General features: G+C 37.1%; 1 protein-coding gene across 7 annotated transcripts in view; it reads right to left on the reverse strand.

Annotated features, from left to right (window-relative positions):
* Positions 1-23,925, reverse strand: part of ALCAM (activated leukocyte cell adhesion molecule) — a 186,181-nt gene that overhangs the window by 138,700 nt on the left and 23,556 nt on the right. The window contains exon 1 of one of the 7 annotated variants that reach the window (XM_070242895.1): positions 12,093-12,184. The exons of the other annotated variants lie outside the window; for them this stretch is intronic. The gene's annotated coding sequence lies outside the window, so the exon portion shown is untranslated. Of the gene's footprint in view, positions 1-12,092; positions 12,185-23,925 lie in introns of those variants that run through there. 7 annotated transcript variants of the gene reach the window in all.

The raw sequence follows: 23,925 nt of genomic DNA on the forward strand, positions 1-23,925 counted from the left end.
ATGATTTTTGGATTCAACAAATTCTAAGTGTTAATCTGAATTCTGATACTTGACTAGATTTGTAATCTAGGATAGCTTGGCCCCTTGTCAAATAGGAATAACTACCCAACACGGGTTTTTTGAGGATAAAATGAGATAATAAGAGCTAGTAATATATATAATTTATTGAGAGCATGCTGTGGCTTAGGCCCTGTTCTATACCTTTTGCATGTGTGTATGCATTTGATACTCACAATAACCCTATGAAGTAGGTAAGATCCTGTTTCTCATACATAAGGGAATTGTGGCATGGAAAGCTACAGCAATTTCCTAGGAAACAGTATGTGGCTTCTCAACTGGCATTCCTACCACTAAAAACAAATGTCATCTAGAACAGCGTACCTGGTATATGCACCAAAAATGGTAGTAAATGAATGAGTAATCCGAAATTTTAATAAAAACGCATTCCTTAAAAGAAAAATACTAAATGTATTTTCCCCAAACTATTCAAATAAGAGTAGCTTATTTGACTCAAGATAAAATAGTTGCCATGAATCAAAGTTACTGACTACATAATTAGACCCTTACAAGCTCTCTTTTCCCTCCGTGAAAAGTGCATGAACTCTTAACTACAGGTTCAAGGCTTATTAAAGCAGTGATTTCTTTGGACTTTAAATACTAAGGGATTTTTTTCTTCATGTTACAGAATTAGAGTAGCATTAATATATAATATATAATGTATAGGAACAGCATTAATAAAATCACGTGTATATAATTTTCTAGTTAAATGTGTGAAAATTCTGTGCTACCAAATAAAGTAATTTGGCTAACACTGAACTAACACAAATTTTAGTCATCAGAGAAACAAATATAATCCTGGCAGAGAATTAGATAGACACATCTTGTACAAAATTTAAGAAGACCTGATTATATGCTATTTTTTCCTGAAAGAACAGATCTAAAAAAATGTGCAGTAAAATATGATTAAATATTGCCCACAGTTTAAAACATTATTCAGTACTGAAACCTCAGGATAACTGGTTCAGCCTAATGTCTTTATTAAATCAGTGCCCCGGCTCCTCCCAGACTGAAGGACTCTGGTCACAAATGAGACTCCATAGATGATGCTGACAGTCACTGGTCACCATATTTATTTTTTCATAGGCCCTGGAAAAAGTGCATTACATATTTTTATTGAATAGTAGGGGGGCGGGATTTAGCAAAGAACCAAAGATATTACAGTAAAGAACTGAGGATATTATACAGGAATACTATGTTTGTAATAAATTATGGCAATAAAGTTGTTACTCTAAAGACTTTTTTTATTCACCACCTATAATATAGGAATGAAGATCTTGTACAAAATTTCTATTTCACCTAGCTTTTTCAAAAATGCACTAGTGGCCAGTTGTTGCTTTCATTGTTAACAGTAGGAACTCACATTAGAAGATTACAGTAAACTGTATGACTTACCTACACACTATGTTGTAAAAGGAGATGGCTACTATATTTTCAAAAAGAACTAGCACAACCGTTAGCTATGAGTCAATAATTTCTGAAAAGTATGTTCAGGTGTTGAACTATGTCACTACCTCGAGTGACGCCTACACTTGCTCTTTCTGTCCATTAGTGCATCCTCCTGCTTTGTGTCCCACTGACTCTTTAGGAAGTGGTGAGAGAAAAACACCAGTTCATTTGGCATAATTTCATAATTATCAGTGACTAAAACACCGGTTGTTTGGAAAGCTGTTCTATCTTATTATTGTTCAATATTCTGCTCCATCATACACCAAAGAAATCCAATATTGTACCATAATGATAACATCCAGCATGCTGTACACATTAAATGATTGCTACAGCCCCCATAAAGGGCAGAGAGGGACTATTTTCTATTTATCACTTGTGGTCTGGAAGAGCACATATTTTTCCCAAGGCTATAAAATATCTCAGAGGCAAAGCAAAAATTCGGAAGCATTAATTCATTAATCAGTCTCCATAAAGTGCATTGATTCAAGCAAAAAGAGGAAAGTCAACAAATCTTCTCCTTGAGTGCATTACTAGTACCACTAGAAATAATGTTGGAATTACCAGTTGTTTTAAAGTATTGTCACCCTGGAGAGGCCAATTGTTAAAAACTGAGGCCTCAAAGTGAAGTAAAATGTTTTTAAGCTCATCAAGGTTTTGACTCAAGAATAAACAAAATCTCCCAGGAATTTTTTAAACTAGAGCATGTCTTTGGCACTCCACTTTAGATGCCATGGATTTGGGCAAGGTTATGAAACCCAGGATTTCTATGGGTGACAAGTCTTAATCCACTTTTCAAGGTGGCACTTTTCCATGAGAAACCATCTCCTTCTTGATCCTTTGTTAGGACAGAGGAGACGGAGGAAAAGAATAGACACAATTTAAAGTGATCTATTTGTTTTTCTATTTTAGAAATAGCCGGAGAAGTAATTCTTCAAGTTACCAATTTTATTGGCATTTTATGATAAAAGTTGATTATAAATAGAACCTGTGGTCACTGAGATCTGGTATTTTCAATGTTACGTTTCACACAAAGACAGATTTTCATGGACGTCAAAAGAAGGGTAGCACAGACACTATTCTTTTTTCTCTAACGATTTCGTACTTTGTCTCCTCATTTTTATAGGTTCCTCTCTTACATTTAATTCAATCAGCTAGAATGTTGGTGGTGATAATTAACTGTGTAACCAGAACCATTTGCACACTCTCTCTGAGCTATTTCCTCCTCTCTGAAATAAAGCTAACAACTCTTGCCTCAGAGGGTTAGTGCTGGTATTGAGGGAGACAATACAAACAGAACACCTAACATCTAAAAATGTGCTTTAAATAGAGTCTGAGGAATACAAGCAAATGTCCACTAAATCATTTGCTCACATGCTGCCAATCCGGAAAAAACTGCTCCAGATTAAAGGGACAACTGATCTATCATTGATTTCCTAGCTTAAAATACACACAAATTCTGTCTAAAACCCCTGAATCTTTTACTCCGTACTCCCACAGAGATGATAAATCTCCTCCCTTTTCCCTTCTCTTCAGCACAGACACCTTCCACACCTCCACCAAAATATCTTGCTCCCTCATCTATGTTCCCATAGCAATATGTCCATTATGGTCCTCATTCCCAGTGCATTATAGTTAGTTGTGAATATGTGTGTCATTTCAGCCGCGCTGTGAGTGCATCCAGAGAAAGAACCTGGTACCTGCTGGAACATGCTAGGCTTTCTCTAAATGACTGCCAAACTCACTGGCCCAGGAGTGGCATTAAGAAATACATGTTCTATGAGTGAAGGAAGATATGACTACAATAAAAATTATTTGATGTGACATAATTTCCCAAATTCAAACATATAATTCCAAATCATCCAGCAAATCAACTCGTTCAGCTCCCTGAGAGTTCAGTTTGTAGTTAGTTCATCTTGACTGATGTTTGGATGCCATATTTCTACAAAGCAAGCATTCTTAGAGCCAAATTTGGTTCTTTTATAGAGGCTACCGTGTGTAGAAGCTGTCCCTGAATTTCTCTAAGTTAAAATGATGTTCTCGGTATTTTGCAATCCAGAACTCTGAGACTGTAATAAAGGACATTACATTAAATATCTGGTCACCGAACACTTTTGGAGCACATTCTTTTTAGAAAAGCATAAGCTTTGTCCAAGGGGCTGCAAGTGTTCTAGACACGGCAAGTTGGAAAGCAGAAATCTGCCCCTTCTGGAGCAGAAAGTACAGGAAGACTTCTCATTCTCCACATGCGGGTCCCAAGCATCTTCATTCCTTGTAACGATTTTCTAGGCTGTGTGCTATTTGTGGAAGAAGGACTCAGCGACACAACCCTGAATCGACTCCTAGCCAGTTCTTCCCTGAGTATGATTCAGATGTCCAGTATTCGTGAGAGGTGGCCACAGGGATGTGCGAACTGTCCCTTCCTCTTGGCTCTTTAAGCTCTCTCCCTCTACTATATTGGCTTTCATCTTCAGAGGTAAAGGCCTCTTTGAGAAACCAAGAAGAGCAATGAAAATTCTCCTCAGAAAAACGGACGTGAGCAGATACCGCAAAATTTCTCAAAGAATTAACAGACACTGCAGCCTGTCTGTGGAATCCACGCCAAGAACCTCTGTGCTTATAAAGTCATATCACCAAAAACAACACGCATGCATCACATCCCATCAGTTTAGGTATCCATAAGCAAGACTTAAATTGAGGCACATGTCAGTGAACTGTCCTAAACTTTTATTGAGAACCAATATAATAAATGGTCACTTGAAGAATATATATATGTACTATGTTCTTTATATATAAACATATATATAACTGTAGCTAAAATCCTTGGTTCATCGTATTCTTCAGTCTTCTAAATAAAAGAACAAATTTTTACTTTTTCTTTAAAATTGGAACTAAATATACTCTCTTTATATGAATCTTTTTTCATTTATTTAAAACAAATGGAATCTATATAATCATCTTATTTCTTTCCACTGGATTCAAGAAATTAGAAGAGAAAGTAGTGTGAATTTCATGAATGCCTTCTATGTGTCGGGCACTGCCTAAGGTGCAACACACACGTCATTCTATTTGATTACTATAATAGTGAAAAAAACTAGGTTTTGTCAACCCTACTTGAGCAGTGAGAAAACGGAGATGCAGGGCGGTCAAGCAGTTTGCTCAGTGACCTGTTTGGCATATGGCAGAGCATCTCAATACTCTCGGTGACATCAACATAAAGACTCCTTCAAGTGTACTGTGTTGCCGATGATACACTGAGTAAACAAAGACAATTACCACCTCATGTGCATCCCCCCAGTGTTATGGACTGAATTCTGCCCCCTATATTTGTATGTTGAAGCCCTAACCCCCAATGTGACCACATCTGGAGATAGGGCCTAACAGGAGGTAATTAAGGTTAAATGAATTCATTAGGGTGGGACCCTGATCTGATAGTATTAGTGTCCTTATAAGAAGTGGCGTCATAACCATAATAGAGTTCTCTCTCTCTTCCCCTCTCTCCTCTGCCACCAAAATGTGAGGACACAGTGAGAATGCGGCCATCTGCAAGCCAGAAGGAGAGCTCTCACCAGGAACCCACCTGGCTGGCACCTTGACCATGAACTTCCCATGATCCAGAACTGTGAGAAAATCAATTTCTGTTGCTCAAGCCTCCAGTCTATGATATTTTGTTATGGCAGCCTGAGCTGACCAATACAACTGATATAATAATCTCTACTTTCCTTTCAAATCATTTCTGATCTCTCTTTTACGTTATATTCAAAATGTCCCCAATGTATGTTTTAATTTTGGAAGCAATTTAAGTTCATTTTTATAAGGGATGAAGAAATAATTAGACAAAAAGGGAAGAAATGAAGGTAAGAAAGAGAAAAAGGGAGGAAGAAAGGAAGAGAGGAAGGAGAGCATTCCAGTGACTTTCTAACACATTAGATAAGTCAACCATCTATGATAAAATTGGAGCACTTAACATTTTAGGGAATTTTTTAAAGAATTTAGTATTTGCCAATCTTTCTGACTTTAAAGTATGAAATACTATTTGTTATTCTTCAAAAATTTCAAAAAATTCTTTGTATGTGTGCTTATCCATATAAAAAGGCTTTCTCTCTTTCTCTGCCCACTCATTTCCCATATACATTTCCAGATGGTTAGAGCGGTGAATCCAGAGCTGTGCCAGGCATACGGTAGGCAAGCAACAAGCGTTCACGTTGGGGGATGACACTGAATTCTACCTTCACTGTGACCTTCACAATGTGAACTGTGTGACCACACTCACTCGCCTGTCATTATTATTTACTCATTCTCCAGGGCAATTTAATTTTTCATAAACACCTGTTTATTTTGACCACAACATACGGTTAAGTCTCAGATTGGTAGCGGCTACTTCTACTGGAAAAATAAGACTCCTTTGGGACCACTTATAATTTCTAGTAGGAAACATTTAAAAAATTCCTTATAGGAAATTTTATTACCATCTACTTTAAGGCCTAACAAAATTTGGCACTTTATATTCATTTTCCTTCTTTACCTCTGAATTCTACCTGTCAAAATGACCCTTGAAACATCACAGAGTTATTGCGTTCTCTGTGACGTAGTTTGGGGAATCGCTTTTACCAATTCTCAAGGCGAATGTAAAACAGCTCTCTCTTGACTCATTACCTCACTTTCTGACTGGTGCTCTAGAAACATTAATCTTTCCCTGACCCCTGTTTTTTGTTTTTGTTTTCATTAGTTACGTCTTACATAGTCCAAAGTTAACTGTTTGACACTATTTTCTCAAATGCAGCAAAGAAGTGGTGCCGATCAGAACGTAACTCAGAAATCAAGTTTCCTATTGAACTTGAGCACTTTCCAGAATTTTCCCCTAAATTCAGTTTCTTTGGCCTCACTGAAGCTTTTAAGGAGGTAGGTGATAATTCAAACTGTAATATGACTTTTTTTTTTACATTTTTGAGAAAAATGAGGGGAAATTCACTATTCTGTATATCTATACAAAATATATGATACCTATCATATATATATATATACACATACATATATGATAATTTTTATCTTATAGCATCCTTGTTTTAGAGAACCATGAAAATCGGAGGGCCTGTAGATGTGCTATAATCTGGGAGAAAAGGGAAATGATCTCAAAAGAAAGCAGAATGTGCCAACTGTTCAAGGAAACACAGAAATGGAAATTGATGAGGAACAGTTATTTGTAAGAAGACAAGAAAATGGCAGGTGGCTGATAACATATAAGAAACACAAGGAGAGGTTCTAGAGTTTGGTGTAAAAAAATAAAACAGAAAAAATTCCATTTATGACAAGTAGCATTTTTTTCTGGAGTGCATATGTGGAAAACTCAAGAAACTAAAGATACAATTGAATACCTAAAAAATCAAACACTACCTTTTGTTCTATAGATAGTTTTTACAACAGTGCATCCCTTGTTTGTATTTTGGTCATCACAGCCTTTGGAAGCCAAACCCCTCCCAATTCTGAGGCAGATGGGCCCTAAGGCATCAAATTAACTTCATAGCAAAACCAAAGCAAACCAACCAACCAACCAAACAAACATACATCAGAAGAAAAAAATCCAATTCCTCAACCATCATAATCCGTGATTTTAGAGGAGTTTGCTCTATGAAGTGAATTTGAACTGTCATTAATTATTTTAATCTCAGGGTCATGCAGATTGATTGAAAAAGCACACCCGAATGACTGCAGATTCAAGGAAATATGACGTGACGCTCAACCTTTCAGCTGTTTCTTAATGGAGAATTAACTTCAAAGCTTTAGAGCATTTAAATTCCTACTCTAAAGCTAGCAGTGCACACAGTGACCCACGTGAGAAACAGAAATCTAATTTTTAAATGGATGGCGGGTGAAGAACGCATTTTAATATTCTTAAAACCAAAAGAGTTACCTCTGCAACTCCTTTATTCTCTGTTTCACCTTTAAAATAATCGAGTAAGAGACATTTTCAAAACACATCAGGGGCTGGCCCCGTGGCCCAGTGGTTAAGTTCGAGCCTTCCAGGTCGGCCGCCCAGGGTTTCACTGGTTTCCATCCTGGGCACAGACATGGTGCTGCTCATCAGGCCGCACTGAGGTGGCATCCCATATAGCACAACTAGAAGGACCCACAACTAAAATATACAACTATGTCCTGGGGGGATTTGGGGAGAAAAAAAGAAGATTGGCAACAGTTGTTAGCTCAGGTGCCAATGTTTAAAAAAAAACAAAACCACACCAGATTCACATTAACGCTTATATTTGATAAATTTAAAGACCTCTGTAAGAAGGAATGAGTACAGGCATATGTCACAGGAGGAAATGAGAGCGAATCACGTTTCTTGACTCAGGGTGGGTCAGCAGCACCGCACCGCCTAATCAGACACCTTGAATTAATCAGCAGAAGAGAAGTTTGTGTGCTTTTTTAGCACTTTTAACTATTCTATCACCCTTTCTCCTCAAGTTATAGGGGAAAAAAAACCCTCTCATTTCTGGAAAGAAAAAGGGGGGAAATCATAATGCCTCTGTTCCCACAGACACAAAGACGGCTCATCATCAATCATTCAAAGCATATTGACAAAAAGAGGGAGCACATTCTGTTCCGCAAATCCTAGGAGAATACACAATGAAAGGGCACGAAGTCTCCACACCACAGTCACTGCCACTACTTCAAAAAGACCCACTCTAAATATAAATGGAAAAAAGAAGTAACATTTAAAGAAAATACACTAAGTGCTTTACATATGCTGCCTTACTTAGCTTTCATAACCATCACGAGGAGAGTATAATTATCTCCCAATTTCCCGATTAAAAAAAAAGACAAAACCCGAACCTGAGACTAGACAATTTGTTGAAGGCAACAGACTCAGCAAGTGGTCAAGCTGGGATTTGAGCTCAGGTCTGAACGGTTAACAAAACTCTATTATCTTCTCACTATAGTTCAGTCATTTCATTCAACAATTATTTACTGAATATCTATTACTCATTGATGTTATGTATTTGGGCCAAAATGGTGAAAAAATGGAATTGTCACTGTCCTCAAGGAACTTAGGAATCAGGTGGAGAAGATCAGACCTGGAATCAGTAAATAGAACACAGTAAATGTGGTGTAAAAATCTAGAGGATTTAATAAGCTCAGCAGTGGGCAGAGTGGGGAGGAGAGAAGATATCAGGAGAGCTTCTGGGGAATGTCACTGGACCTGAAGGATCAGAGTTAGCCAGGCCAAACAGGAGCTTTAGAGGCACAAGAAATGGTGGGTGTATGGGCCGGCTGGTAGTGTAGTAGTTAGGTTCACATGCTCTGCTTCAGTGGCCCAGGTTCGTGGGTTTGGATCCCAGTGTGGACATATGCATCGCTCCTCAAGCCACACTGTGGCGGCATCCCACATACGAAAAAATAGAGGAAGACTGGCATAGATGTTAGCTCAGGGCCAATCTTCCTCACAAAAACAAAAAAAAAAAAGATGTATGTAGAGGCCTTGGGTAGAGTTGGGAAGGGAGACTTGGGAAATAAAGGAAGTTCAGTAAGGCTGAAGCTTGGGTGGAGAGGGGATGAATGGCACTAGGAATTAGACAAAGAACATACTACGAAGGGCTTTTCTTATAGCTCATAAAGGATTTTCGATCTTCTATGAAAGGTTATGAGATGCTATTAAAATATTTTATGGAAGGGGTAACGTGATCAGATTTGAATTTTCTAAAAATCTCCCCAGTTATAATGTGAGAATAAATTGTAGAATCTATAAGAGAAATGTGGGGAAATGAGTTAGGAAGCTACTGAAGCAGCTCAAGTGACAAATGATAGCGGCTTGAACTAGAGTGTGGCTATGTACAGAAATGGAGAAAATGTACTGGGCTGCAGCAGATATCTAGGAAGCCGAATCATAACATTTGTTGACTGTTTGTGGGATATGATGCTGGAGATGTGTCGAGAATAACTCAGGATACTGGTCTAAAGATTGTTGGATGGTGGTGCCACTTATCAAGATTAGGAACACAGAAGGAGGAGTGATACAGGGCAATTTCATAATAATAAAAGCATTACTATTATCAATAATTATGATGATGATAACCAATTGTTGACCTCTGAACTGTGTGGCAGAAACTGTGCTATGAGCTTTGTATATATTATCTCATGACAGATATGTATGTACCTATGAAAATTAGATACATACATATCTATCTGGAAACACCACATATCTAGTGGTGTTACCAGAAATATTTTAAATCATATGATAATTATAAAATATAATCTCCACACATAGTATCTATCAAAACTATGTATGATATGACATGAAGAGTATCAGTAGGAAAATATACCAAATATATATGTATCTATAAATATATATATATCTATATATATAGATATATATACACACTTACTTTAGGCCCCAAAATATCTGAGTTGTTCTGACTATATTTTAACATACAGCCTACAGAATGACAGTAAAACCTACAGGATGAATGTTCTCTGTGAAGTCTACTGATGTTCACTTAAGGTTACATCCAAGAAAGGCCATTGGGAAAAGCATAATGAAGACACATCTTTTGACATAAGTTTTTAGGAAGGATCTTTTAAAAAGGGGCGTGGCCCTTGGCGTAGTGGTTAAATTCGTGTGCTCTGCTTCAGCGGCCCAGGGTTCGCAGGTGCAGATCCTGGTGTGGATCTACACACCGTTCATCAAGCCGTGCTGTGCTGGCATCCCACACTGAGGAACTAGAAGGGCTTATAAGTAGGATATACAACTAGGTACTGGGGCTTTGGGCAGAAAAAAGAAAGAGAAAGAAGCCACAAAGACAAAAATCATTGTAGAAAAAATGCAACATATCAGTAATAACTAAAAGCTCATCCATCAAATAAAAGTAATTTATATTTGGCTACCTTGACTCAACATACTCATTCCTATGGTCTCCAGAAGAGAACCAACCAAGGCTGCAGGGCTGGCATGAATGTGGCTGTGGGGCTGATCAGCAGGTTGCATTCTTAAGGGTGTATCTGTAAACTGTTGAGAGTGGACAGAAATTTTCATTTCCTATGCCAAAGCTCGTCCTGGAGGGCTTATTATTTGGTCATCTCTGCTCATCATCTCTCTGCTTCCTTTACACAATTTCTGCCTTTTAAAAATTTACTTCTAAAACACAGACCTAGAGACACCCATAAGATTTATTTGTTTCAGGAAAACCGTATGTTTCATAGTTCTTCTTTCTGAAGAACTTTATCTCAACTAATTAATCCTTAAAACCTCTCTGAGACCAAAGAGATGAAGGCAAGTAATTCATGTTTACTGAGAAAGAGCAAATTTAGGCATCTTGCCCAGAGCCTCTCAGTAAATAAGCATGGAAAAATGGGCATCCATCAACCATCCCGCCAGGCTCTCTAAAGAGGACGCTGCAACCTTCTCAGGCTACCAGGCTGACAGTGCACGCAGAACAGTGCTGTACAGAGAAGCCGAACTGCGGCAGCGGCCATGGATCCTGCTAGCCCGCTATCTGAAACATTCTTGTGTCACCTCTGCTCTCGCTGCTACGGATCAGCTCAGGTCTTTCTCTTGCTCTTACCTTCACCATAGCTTCCTAAATGCTCTCCCCACTTCCAAATTCTCTCTCTGCAAACGTGTCTTAAATACTAGCATCAGACTTACCTTTTTCAAATATAAATTGGGTCTTTTCACTTCCCTAGTCAAAAAAGCATTAGATGTGTTCTCAAACCCCTAACCCTAGACTTAAACCCTTCAATTTAGTTATGACTTGCTTTTTTGAACTTTATCTCCCATTACACTCTGACTCAGCCCATTCATTACAAGCAAACATACACATGCATGTGCTCACGCACACACATCCTGTATTCCAGTTTCCCTGAACAAGTTCCAGGTTTTCTCAAATCTCAGTCTTTCTTTGTTCAAGCTGTTTTCTCGAGTGCCCTTAAACTTCCTAGCAGCCTTCCCATGCTTCACAGGTCAGCTACATGAGGAAGCTACACAATTCATCCCCGTTCAAACAAATCTACATTTCTCTTCCAACCTCATGGTACTATGAATGTGCATCTCTTCAAACACTTTCACTGTTATCTTAAACTGTTTTTTTGTCCATCACTGGACTTTAAGTCACTAAACAGCAGAACAGTCTGTAATTTATTTACATTTATACCCCCCATTGGCATTGGGCATGACGTTTTGCATATCATAGGCATTGCATTTGCCAAATCGGACTGAATAACGCTTGATAAATAACATCATAACACGTGATAGTTTTAGGTCAAAGTAAAGATAATTATGTACTATACCATTTTCCTCCATTCAGCGATAGCGAAATTTCAAAAATATTACACATTCTATTTTCTAATTACTTTTCTTTTGTGTTTCTTCAGTAAGAAGAGATTGTAATTACAAGGAAGCCTACACTGATCAAACACATGTTGCAAGAAGGGGGAGCGGTAGACACATTACCTAGTCAGTATAAGCCTGCTCGATGTCAACAACAGAGAGTCTTGACATTGTTCTATCTAAAATTCCAAACAACTTTTTAGTTAAATGTCAATCCTCTCATTTCACAGATGACAACAGAAGGTCAGAGATGAGATGGGTGACTTACCTGTGCCCAGCTACTGTGCCAGAGCAGGAACTAGAAGTCAGCTGTGTTTGACTATAGAGTCTAGACATGTTCCAGGTTACAGCATGAATTCCCAGGACTGCAAGATTTAAATGATGTGCAAACGTGTATAGAAGATGTAAAGAAACTATTTTGTACCTATTTTATACAGCAAATTTATACAGAAATTTAACACCAGAAAGAACTATCACACAAATATACCTTTTCTATAACTGTCGAATCTATAATACTTAATCTGAAATATATAGTATTATTACCAGATATATTTTAAATCATATGATAATAATAAAATATAATCTTCACCGATATATTAAACATCAGTTACTGTGCAAGCATGTAATTCACTAATTAATTTAACTCTCACAAGAAGACTAAGGTAAATACTATCATTACACACATTTTACAGATAAAGAAACGGAAACTTAGAGATGTTACATTATTAACCTATCCAAGGTCACAATGCTAGGTTGTGGTAGAACTTTGATTTAGAAGCAGGCTTGCTGGAATGGCGAGATATATTTTCTAACAATATGTACAAATTCATATAATCCAGGCAGAACTTAAGCATCCGAAAATATTAAATTTAGATAAACCTTTTTATTATTCTTTATGATATGATGAGGAGTACATATGCATGAGATTTATAATCATTTACTTTAAAATGTTTCCTTGGAAAAATTCTAATTAAATCCCCGTTAATACACCTATCAGTTCTTATTGAGTATATAATATAAAACATTAAACATACTGAATGAACATTCATATTTTATTCACATGTTCTCCTAGTATTTTCCAAAATTAGAGAGCTAGAGAAAATTTTTCTTAAACTAAACAAAACTATCATTGGTCTTCTGCTCATGTTGACTCCTGGCACTATATCTAAGTCATTTTTCTTCTGAGAAACACAGCACTTAAGATTTTGTCAATCATCTCATGCATAAAAGAAACAATATGGCACTTAAAAAAAAACATGACTCTGAATCAAAATTCGGGTGTTTCCCAAACACAAAAGTACAATACAAGATCAATAACTTGCATGTAAACAAGTGTATATGGATCACTAATTTTACTAGTTTACTCTACTTTGTTTTAACTCTAACAATGTTACTGTGAGGGGGATATATTTGTTTAAATTTTGAGTACCACACCTCAAAATAATTATAATGATACACTTTAAACATCATCTGCCAGATCAGTCCATAGTGAGAACAAAACACATTTGTGTCTGATGCTTTTTGACCTTCGGGTTCTTTTCTTTTCCCACAGTCCTAAGGTCATTAAGGTGGAACACTGAGGGAAACTGATGTCTGAATTATTTGATACATGGATCTCCTTCTCCCCTTAGGGGTACTGTTGTGAGAAATTAAAAATTTAAGAATTACTTTACAAAATCATAGGTCTGAAAAGGACTCTGGAGCTTTATCCATCCCTCCTCCGGTTTGACTCCTATCATCCTATACCGAGGCTATTAGTCCTGACATTAAATGTCTTCAAGGGAAATAGTCCACTTCCTCCTTCAGCAACCCATTTCAGTTCACAAAATGCCCTTACCACTCTGAGATGGTTTTTCCCTTTGTCCTGTTTACAATATAAATTTTTATATGTGATTAAATCATTTTTATACCCTGTAGGGTAAATATATTCTACTCCTTCATTTTAGGATTTATTTCTCTTCTAGGTTATGAGACCCCAAACACAGAGGGCCATAGAGCTTTCCATATGTTCTGCTCTTTAGCATGGAAGCTGTCTAGCCAGCAGGTACTCAGAGAGTCCCCTGAGGACTTCTGTTGCCTTAAAGGCAGCACTGCCCGGAAGTCCCTGTTCAGCTCTGTTCAGATGACCAACCAGCATCTCTAAACTTTGAACACTGCGTACCAAATTGACCTTTGGCCCTTTGCTGATTTTGGTGATAATGTCCTCATAGACAATATCCTGTAAAATGGGAGTAAACCACGTTGTAAGGGCTGTTATGAGAATTAAATGAATTAAAACATGTTAAGAGCTTAGAACAGTGTCTGGCACACAGTAAATAGTCAATAAATGTTAGCTAATGCTCCTGATGTCACTGATACTATTTTTATTCTCCTGTTACTATTGCTGCTGCTACTGCTACTACTGCTGCTGCTAGTACCACTATTACTACCACTACTGCTACTGCTGCTGCTATTACCACTATTACTACCACTACTTCTACTGCTACTGCTATTACTGCTACTACTACTACTGCTACTGCGACTGCTACTATTACTACTACTACTACTACTTCTACTGCTACTGCTATTACTGTTACTACTGCTGCTGCTACTGCTACTGCTACTATTACTACTACTACTTCTTCTACTGCTACTGCTACTATTGCGACTAATACTCTTCTACTACTACTGTTATTGCTACTACTGTTACTTCTTTGATACTTCTTCTACTGCTATTATACCCGACAGATGCACTTCCTTTTACCAAGTGGGGCATCCAGAGGGAATAGGAGTGCCTTGGGCAGTTGTGGATCCCCTCCTCCCAACCCCCAGCTCCTCCTATTTGCACAGTTGAGCTGAGTTCTTCCTCACCACATGGCCTTGAACACAATTGTTATCCACAGTTAACAAAGACACCCCAGCAAATTTACACAGATCGGGGTCTCTAGGTTTTCTGGCACTTCATTCTTCCTAAGATCTTTTTTGACAGTCTGTCATTTTGTAAGATCTGCATTAATATTCCTCCACTATGATGAACAATTGAAAGTTTGCCTAGTAGAAATATCTTCCAATATTATATGCTGTTTACTAACTCCATTAGTGGGTTAGGAGAAGTATTGTAAACAAGTATGTAGAAAATTCTAAGGATAAACCGAATATTAAATTTCTCAAAAAAGTCTATGATGGAAAATATTATACTTTTATTCTATAAGTTGATGTCAAAGGAGATTGAAAACAATTAACTTTTTCATAACAATTTGTATTTTCAAAGTGCTCTACAATCATTTTTAATATTTATTCCTCAAACGAATCCCCATGGGAGAGGATGGCATCATCAAACATTTTTTCACAGATGAGTAATCTAAAGTGTGGATGTGAAGCAATTTAAGGATGGTTCAAAACCTGATTAGATTTCACAGGCTCTGAGCTGCTAGCATGCTGTTAAAGTCAATCGAAGCCTGCCTGCCTTGGAAAGGTAAACAGAATAAATGAGTTAGCATTCAGATTTACAAATAAACCAACAGTGGATCACAAACCGAGTTAGTAAAGCCTATTTCCATGGAGGTACAAGTAAAAATGGAGTACGCAAACACATACACACACGTACACACACACATGCACACACAGGAGAAATGGACATTAATTCTTCTGACCTGATTTGCATGGACACAATTCTAATTCTCTGATGGATTTTATGGTATACATCACAGCAGAAGCTACCTCCTTTCCTCCAACTTCAGACAACTTGCCTTTGTGATTTCTAACACAGCCTGCCCAACCTGCCTTTCCCATTGTGCTAATTCTGGGTGACCCACATCGGTGATCTTGGAGACCAAAACTGCAAATGGTACGGCTGTTCAGATGGCCCTGTTATAACATCAAAGGTGACTAACAGAATGAATAAAGCCAGCTGTTTAAGGTTACAAGTGCCAAATTCACATTGGTGTTATTATTTTAAACATATAGATCAATCTGGCCTAAATTTATGGTAATCATACAACTCCTATTGGCAAAGCATGACACAATAATCCGTTTATCATTAGGACAGGAAATTCCTAACAATATGACAAAGTATCTAGAATTGGCACATTTCTTGACTGAAATTTCCATTGAGTAGAAATGAAATCACTAGATTACCTAAGAGTAGTTATTTACTTGCTTTCTGTATAAGCCATATATTTGAGGCATCTGAGGGGAAAGTTTGGTAAATTTTCAGAAGTATTATTTTTATCCTTCTCTTTGTGTGGTGTTTATCATTATTCACTATCCCAGAATTATATAGTCACCGCTGTTTCTCTTTGTTTTTCTCTCTCAAGCAGTGGCTCTTCATCATGGCTGCACATTAGAATCAACTCCAAAGTTTTTTAAAAATTCTGATGCCCGGGCCCCAGGCCCTGGAATTCTTATTTAATTGCCTGCGCTGAGAGTCATTAGTATTTTTCAAAGCTCCCAAGATGATCCTGTGGTGCAGTCAGGGTTGCAAACCTGACTAGAAGCATTTTCTTTGCTTCAGAGCATCTAAGTCACCTGGTCGTACCTCATAAGAAGAAAGGTACCAGTCGCCGAAAGGGTCAGAGTATGGGAGCGGCAACTTTACGTAATTTCTTCTACCTGCTAGGAAGAATACCCTCTGAAAGACTCAGAATGATTTTTCAAAAAGAATTTTTTAGACACACTATCATTTCTGTGGAGGCAGGGACTATTCCTGTCTTGGTTACATTGTATTTCCAGGTGCAATTCCTAATTAATAATGTAGTAAACACTCGATAAAAATTTACTGGATAAATGAATGAACAAACAACCATACTGAGAGCAACCATGAATTTATTGGGAAGGAAAACGTATTTCTTATGACAAAAGTTATCTGAATACTATCTTCTCCCTAAAAATTCTGTCCCTCTCCTCCAGTGTTGCTCCTGTGTCACAGTCCCTCAGGAAGCTTCCCAGGAGTTGTGTGTAAAAGTCAGCAAGGTCCATAAGTCTCAGTGGTGTTCCATCAAATACAAGACACAAATTCCAGAGAAACGGCTCATATCTCAATTCATCATTTAGTATCTAGTTATAGTCATCTCTATTCAATACAAAAGGGGATCACCAATGACCAAGATGTGGGTCTTTCTTGTGAAATCAGTAGCCAATTTCTATGAAATCATCAATGCCTGAAACACTTCCTTATTATCCTCTGACCAAGGCTCAGCTTCCACAGGAAACATCTCATATCTGCTTACAATTGTGACAGTTCCACAGTTGTTCCTTTTTCTTTAATAATAGTCTGTTCTCTTTTCTTTAATAACAATGTCTAATTATAGCTCCCATTAATGAGTGCCTCCTTTGTGTATAAAATGCTTTAACACACAGTCTTACAATTCAATGATCCCAACAACTTTATTAAAAGGGTATTACCTTCCCCATTTTACAGATGGGGATCAAAGAACCAAAGGTTGAAATAACTTTCTCAAGGGCACCTGCTAGCTGGTGACTGAGCTGGAGTGTAATCCCTGGTCTATCTGACCCCAGTCTCTGAACAACAGATTAGTTACTATTCTCTTCTCTTCCTTCACCCAACAAATCACACCACCAGCTCCACCAGCACCCCATCCAATCTTCAGAAAATCTTTCACTTAACTATTTCTTTAATTCTGTCTAGGAAGAGCACTTTCTCTCCATCAAACCCCCGAGGGCCTTTTACTCATCTCTGAAACTGGGCCTAAAAAAATGTTCAACATTCTTATTATCTTTGTATTAGTGTTCTGAATCTATAAAATTACAGAAGGGCATTAATAAAATCATTATATAAATGCAAAGGATACATTATGTTTGGTACAGCCACTATGGAAACAGTATGGAGATTCTTCAAAAAATTAAAAGTATAAGTACCATATGATCCAGCAATTCCACTCTGTGTATATATCCAAAGGAAATGAAAACAGAATATTGAAAAGCTATCTGCACTCTCATGTTTATTGCAACATTATTCACAATAGCCAAGATATGGAAACAACCTGAGGGTCTGTCAACAGATGAATGGGTAAAGATATGGTATATACATAATATTATTTGGCCATGAGAAAGAAGGTAATCTTGACATTTGCAACAACATGGATGGAACTTGAGGGTGTTATGTTGACTGAAATAAGCCAGACTGAGAAAGACAAATACTGGACGATAGCACTTATATGTGGAATCTAAAAAAGACAAACTTAGAAAAACAGGGAGTACAGTGGTGGTTGCCAGAGGTTCAGGGATGGGGGAAACGGGGAGGTGTGCTCAAAGGGTACAAACTTCCAGTTATAAATTAACAAGTTTGAGGACTTAATGTACAGGATGGTGACTATAGCTAATAACAGTGTATCAGATACTTGAATGTTGCTAAGAGAGTAGATCTCAAATGTTCTCACCATAAAAATGGAATGGTAATTATGCAATAAGATAGAGGTGGTAACTAATACTATGGTGGAAATCATTTTACAATTTATAAGTGTATCAAATCAACATATTGTACACCTTAAATTTATACAATGTCATGTGTCAGTTTTATCTCAAAGCTGGGAGGGGGAGGAAAAAAAGTGGATACCTTACGCTTGATCAGTCTATTACTCAAAAGTTCTCCTTTAATGCTATTAATGAATAAAATTAAAATTTTTTATTTAAAAATTCTTTATAAATATTTTTTATATGTAAAAATGATAAAACTTTGCCTCTGTTATTTACAAATTAAATGACATTTAAAGCAGATGTCAAAAATTAGTATTTGGAACCTAATAAAATTTCTGTCTCACCAATGACAAATGAGAAGCTTTCAAATATCTACATTCCTTAAGAAAAATACTTCATCATCTCATGATCCAAAAGAGGGATATTTACTTTTTTCATTCTTCCTTGTTTAAATTCGCTTAAATTAACTTTATTAGTCTTCACAGGACAATATAGTTACTCCTTTCAGCTATTATGCTTTTAACTTATTTGAAATTATTTAAATTATTTGGAAACAGGAGTAGTGACAACGTGTAAATCTGTACATAAGAATAAAGGTATTATCAAGTCAGTGACAGAAAGTAGGTGATGGTCGTGGAGGACGGGGTAAGGGGATTTAGGACAATGTTTCCTACGTTTAAGTTTTATACAAAGGGATGCAGGCTGTCTGCTAAATAAGTTAATTTTAGCAAGTGGGTAGAAATACTCTGTATTCTCAGGCCAATGGCAACTCTGCTGAAAGAGAGCCAAAGTTTTCCAAACAGAGTAGCCCTTGTTGTCTTTGTGTGGACTGACCGGCTCTTTTGGATTTTCCAGGGGGGGCAGGTTTTGAGAGTTTGGGTGGTCAGAAAAGTCCAACCTGCAAGATTGGGCCAAAAGCATAAAACTATCAAGATAACAGCATTAAACTATTATGAAAAAGAGAAATTGACATAAATGACAAGAACTGGGTACAGTCTCTTGCTTATCTCATTTATAGTTTTTCTTTGTATTAAAATCTGATAAGGAAATTTAAAGAGCTGCAGACAATAAGTCTACTTAGGTCCAATATGTGTATGTACATGCAATAATATATATTTATTGTGACTACACATTTCTTGTTAGCTACTCTGGATTATTTTAACTAGTTATCTGGCATATGCATAATAATTAACATTCTGACATAGGGTTACATTTTTATTTATTTTTTCAGATTTATGAAGTTTAAAAGGGAAGATGAGTATTGTAAACATAGCAACAATGACTACCTCAAGGCTGAGAAAGATAACAGACCAGCAATTTCCTTTGAAGTTAATATGTACAGAACAAAAACAGCCAGGTCAGCAAATATTTACTGAAATGTGTTAGATACTATGATGAGCACAGAAATAAGGCTACCACTGTCCAAACTTTATTTGAATAATTTCTTTTAAATCTGAGATGCATTTTTTTTGAAATGGAAAAGATTATCAAACTTAAGTAGCATTTTTAAAAAATGACAAAAAGTCTATTGCTATGTGTGTTTTAAGTGAATTTCCAATAAGCCTTATAAGAAATTCGCATTTGGGGCTGTGCTTCTAATGTACTTCGAGTGAACTGCCCAAAGTCACTTAAGATTCACAAGGAAAAGGACTGAGAATTAGAACAAACCAAAGGAAGTGTAAAGGTAGTTAAAAAAAAAAGGTTCAAAGGCCTGTTCCCTGCTCTTGGCAGAAGGAACAAAGTGAAAGGCAATCTCCAGTGCTAAAAAAAAATGCAGACACAAATTAGTAGTGATTAAAAATTGGTAAATATTACCAGCTTCTTTACACATATCTCTCCTAAACATGCTATGTTTAATGGTTTAGGGTACAAAAGATATGACCAAAGTAAAAGCCATAAAAGAGGCTTTCAGACAAGGAAAATAATTTACACAACAAACACAAGTGTAGTCATTCCAGCTGGCACGCTGCTATCCATCTCAATTATTGCAGTAAATGAACCGCTGGCCATCACTTTTAAAAGACTATGGAAAACTGGAGGGTTACCAAAAGATCAGAAAGAAATGCTTTATGTTAAAATAAAGTGATAATGAAATTGGAAATCAGACCATAATGCTGATGATACATTTTTGCGGGGATAAACAAGTATCTTTGTCTTTGAAAGTTATGTCTATCTGACCTTGTACATTTCTTGGTAATTTGATAAGCAACTATACAATTTGTGCACTATCTACACACCAGACTGTGCTTATAGAAAGCATTTTTACTATTGGAAATAACTGCAAAAGCAGTCCTTCAGTGGGTGTGTGTCAGCAGAGGGTCGGCGGATAGACAGCATTGCCTCCTCTTGCACAGTTGTTCTCAAAGTGTGGTCCAGGACCAGCAGCATCAGCAACATATGGGAACTTGTCAGAAAGGCAAATTTTGGACCCCACATCAGAAGTACTGAATTGGAAACTCTAGGGGACCCAACAATCTATGTTTTAGCAAGCTCTCCAGGTCTTTCAGATGCATGTCCAAGCTTGAGAACCACTGTTCCCTTGAAATGAACTCCATGGGACCATATTGTTTCTGATGCTGTATCCCCAGTGCCCAACCTAACACAGGAACTAACCGGTGGGAAGCATTCAATAAATATCTGTTGAATAAAATTAATTAAAAAGAAACCTTTTTCTAAAAGGAAGTAGATTTTAAAAGATATCCTAAACCATCATTATAGGTATTTTTAGTGCTGGCAAAGAATTGCATTTACAGAACAGAAGTTAAACTTTTTAGAAAGCTCCGTTAAAATGGAGCTTCATTAAAAGCTTCACTAAATTTGAATTCTTGTTCAAATTTAGAGTCATTTGTATTTGAAAACAAAATGTTCTTTAAAAGATATTGCAGCAAACATAACACAAACAGTTTTCAATGTGTGGATGAGTAGTTAGTTTGTTGTTTTGTTGTTGGGAGGAGGATTATTTGACAAGGGATTGGCCTTGAAAACTGGGATCTATTCCCTATCATTCTCTATAGCTGGCATACATTATTTTCTTAATTTCGTGATCCGTTGAAACTTTTGACTGTCACTTCTTGTTACTCAACATAACCTAATATATTCATGTAATTTTGTATCACAAAACAACTCCAGCACTTTGTATAGGTTCGATTCATATACACATGTGTACAATCTGCAAAAGATAAGCTTTATTTTTTCAAAATCATTGCTTGCAGAGAACAAACAAAAATCAAAACGTGAAAAAATAATAGGGTTTGTATCCGTAAACTCTAAACTTATATTGCCAGTTAAATATGGGGGAAAATGCCAAGAGGAAAATTTATGAACCTCAAGGGGCAGAGTAATGGCCATCATCATTTCCACAAAGTACAATTTTAGGAGACAAGCTTTTATTGTATTTTTTGTTTGAATTATAAACTTTAATAGGAAATCAGGCAAAGTAATATATTTTGAACTCTAGCATACCATTTGATATAGCCTCCCAAAAAAAGTTAACTTTAAAAAATTAATTCAATTCATCTGCAATAGGAGAACTGTCACCATGAACTGAAAATTGGCTGAAAGCCAACAAATAGAAAGTTAACAAATGCTTTAATGCCACCTAATGATATACACATTTTTTTAATAAAAAGTACTATTTCACATGCTAACATGTGACAAAAGAACTATAAAACTGCTAAGAAATAAATCCCGAAGCCATAATATTTGGAAAAGAATGATAACCCATAAGGGCACAATCTCTTTTCCTGAAAATCTGTAGGGTTAACCACGCCAATAATTGCTGACATCATCAGAATTAAGGACAAATGAGGAGAACCAAAGAAATAGAGGGCCAGACAGTGGGAAAATGACAATTTCACCATATTTTAACTCCTAGGTAGTAGATATTCCTGAAGAATGCCCAAAACTTGATTAAATCCACTACAGTTCCACTTAAAAACTCAGCTGAGACTAATGCGTTTATCTGTCTTTTGGCTTCATCTTTGAGGAAAAAGCTCAACAAATTCCTAAGCACTTTTCTCCCGTTTACGGCTTCTCTTCTTCCTCCAACTTTAACACCTTGCTCAATCAATCCTCATTTGCTTCCAAGTTTAGTTCTGCCCCTTTGGCTTGCTCTTTCTTTTCTGTTGGCCCACACACATATTTAGATCTCTTCTATTTCAGATATCCTCAAGAGGATCAAACCTCTTATATCCTTAACCTCCTATTTCTTTCCTTATGATCATCACTGAACTCTGCTGTCTGCCTGCATGCAACTCCAATCATTAGTGCAGCTGCTGTGTCCTCCTACACCTTTTGAATGCAGAAACTGTATCTTACTCATCTCTATCCAGCACAATAGCAATATGCAATGGCTTGCTCATAATGGATGTCCAATAAATATTAGTTTAATTAAATTAAATAAAAATTACAGTAGTAAGCAAATATTACTTTGGCTGCCCAGTCCCTTCTGTTACCACATCCCCAGTTTTCATGAAACTGCATAGAAATCTCTCAACTTCCCCTCCTCCAATCATAGTGGATTCGTACTAAGTCAGTACCTGATCCAAGCTGAGCCAAACAGAATCCTTTCCATGCAAATTTGGAAGTGGAACTAGACAAACCAAGCTGGTTAGTTTATTGAATGGAGGAGAACTAAATCCAGGAGCTACAGACTACCATATGGCATTAGAACCAGAATATGATAGTCTGGAGAGAGAGAGAAGGAGGTGCATAAAGAGAAAGAAGAACTGAGAAATGGAGACAGAGAGAATTGACAGTGTTCGTGCCCTTGATTCTAACTAGTTCCCAAGTCCTAAGTCCATGCTGTATCATCTCCCTTCACTACAGAGATTTTTTGTACCTTCATTATATATCCCCCATTTTTGCTTAAGCTAGATCTTGCAGACTCCTGTCACTGCAACAAAAGATCCTAAAAGACACAGGTGCCAGAATCATGGGCCGAATTTAGCTAATTGCTTTTAACTTAATAAGAGAAAAGCATATTTTCACAGGAAATAATCTAAAATAGAAGCTGATGTGGCAAAGTCACTTCAAACAAAATAGAAGAACTATATCACATGAGTATACATAGAGTAAGAAAGCAAGAAAAAACATCTGCATGTGGGGAGTGGGAGCCTATTTAGTTCTTTGAATTTCTATATTTCTTTCTATTCTCCAAGGACAAGAAGTTCTAGATGTCTATTATACTTGTAGGATTAGGTTGACCATATATTAGAACGTCATCCTGAAAAAGTTCCATTGAATATTGTTCAACCTAAATCGTAAAAGCATTCTCCATTCTATTATGGTCATTAAATATAGCTTTTAATGGAGAGATATAAAAAGGATCCAAAGTAGCTGTTAAAAAATTTTAATAGCACAAATCCTTCGTCAATAAGTTGGTAGGGGGTCGGTTCCGTGGCCGAGTGGTTAAGTTCGCACGCGCTGCTGCGTCGGCCCAGGGTTAGGATCCTGGGCGCGGACATGGCACCGCTAGTCAGGCCACGTTGAGGCAGCGTCCCACATCCCACAACTAGAAGGACCTGCAACTAAGATATACAACTGTGTATGGGGTTGGGGGGGAGGGGGTTGGGGAGATAAAGCAGAAAAAAAAAAAGGTTGGTAGGATGGTCACAATTAAAACTTAAATCACACATGCTGATGATTAACTGGTGAGAAGCTTTAGGCACAATTTGGTGGCATGAGAT

The sequence above is a fragment of the Equus caballus genome, chromosome 19 (assembly GCF_041296265.1).
Source record: "Equus caballus isolate H_3958 breed thoroughbred chromosome 19, TB-T2T, whole genome shotgun sequence".
Lineage (NCBI taxonomy): Eukaryota > Metazoa > Chordata > Mammalia > Perissodactyla > Equidae > Equus > Equus caballus.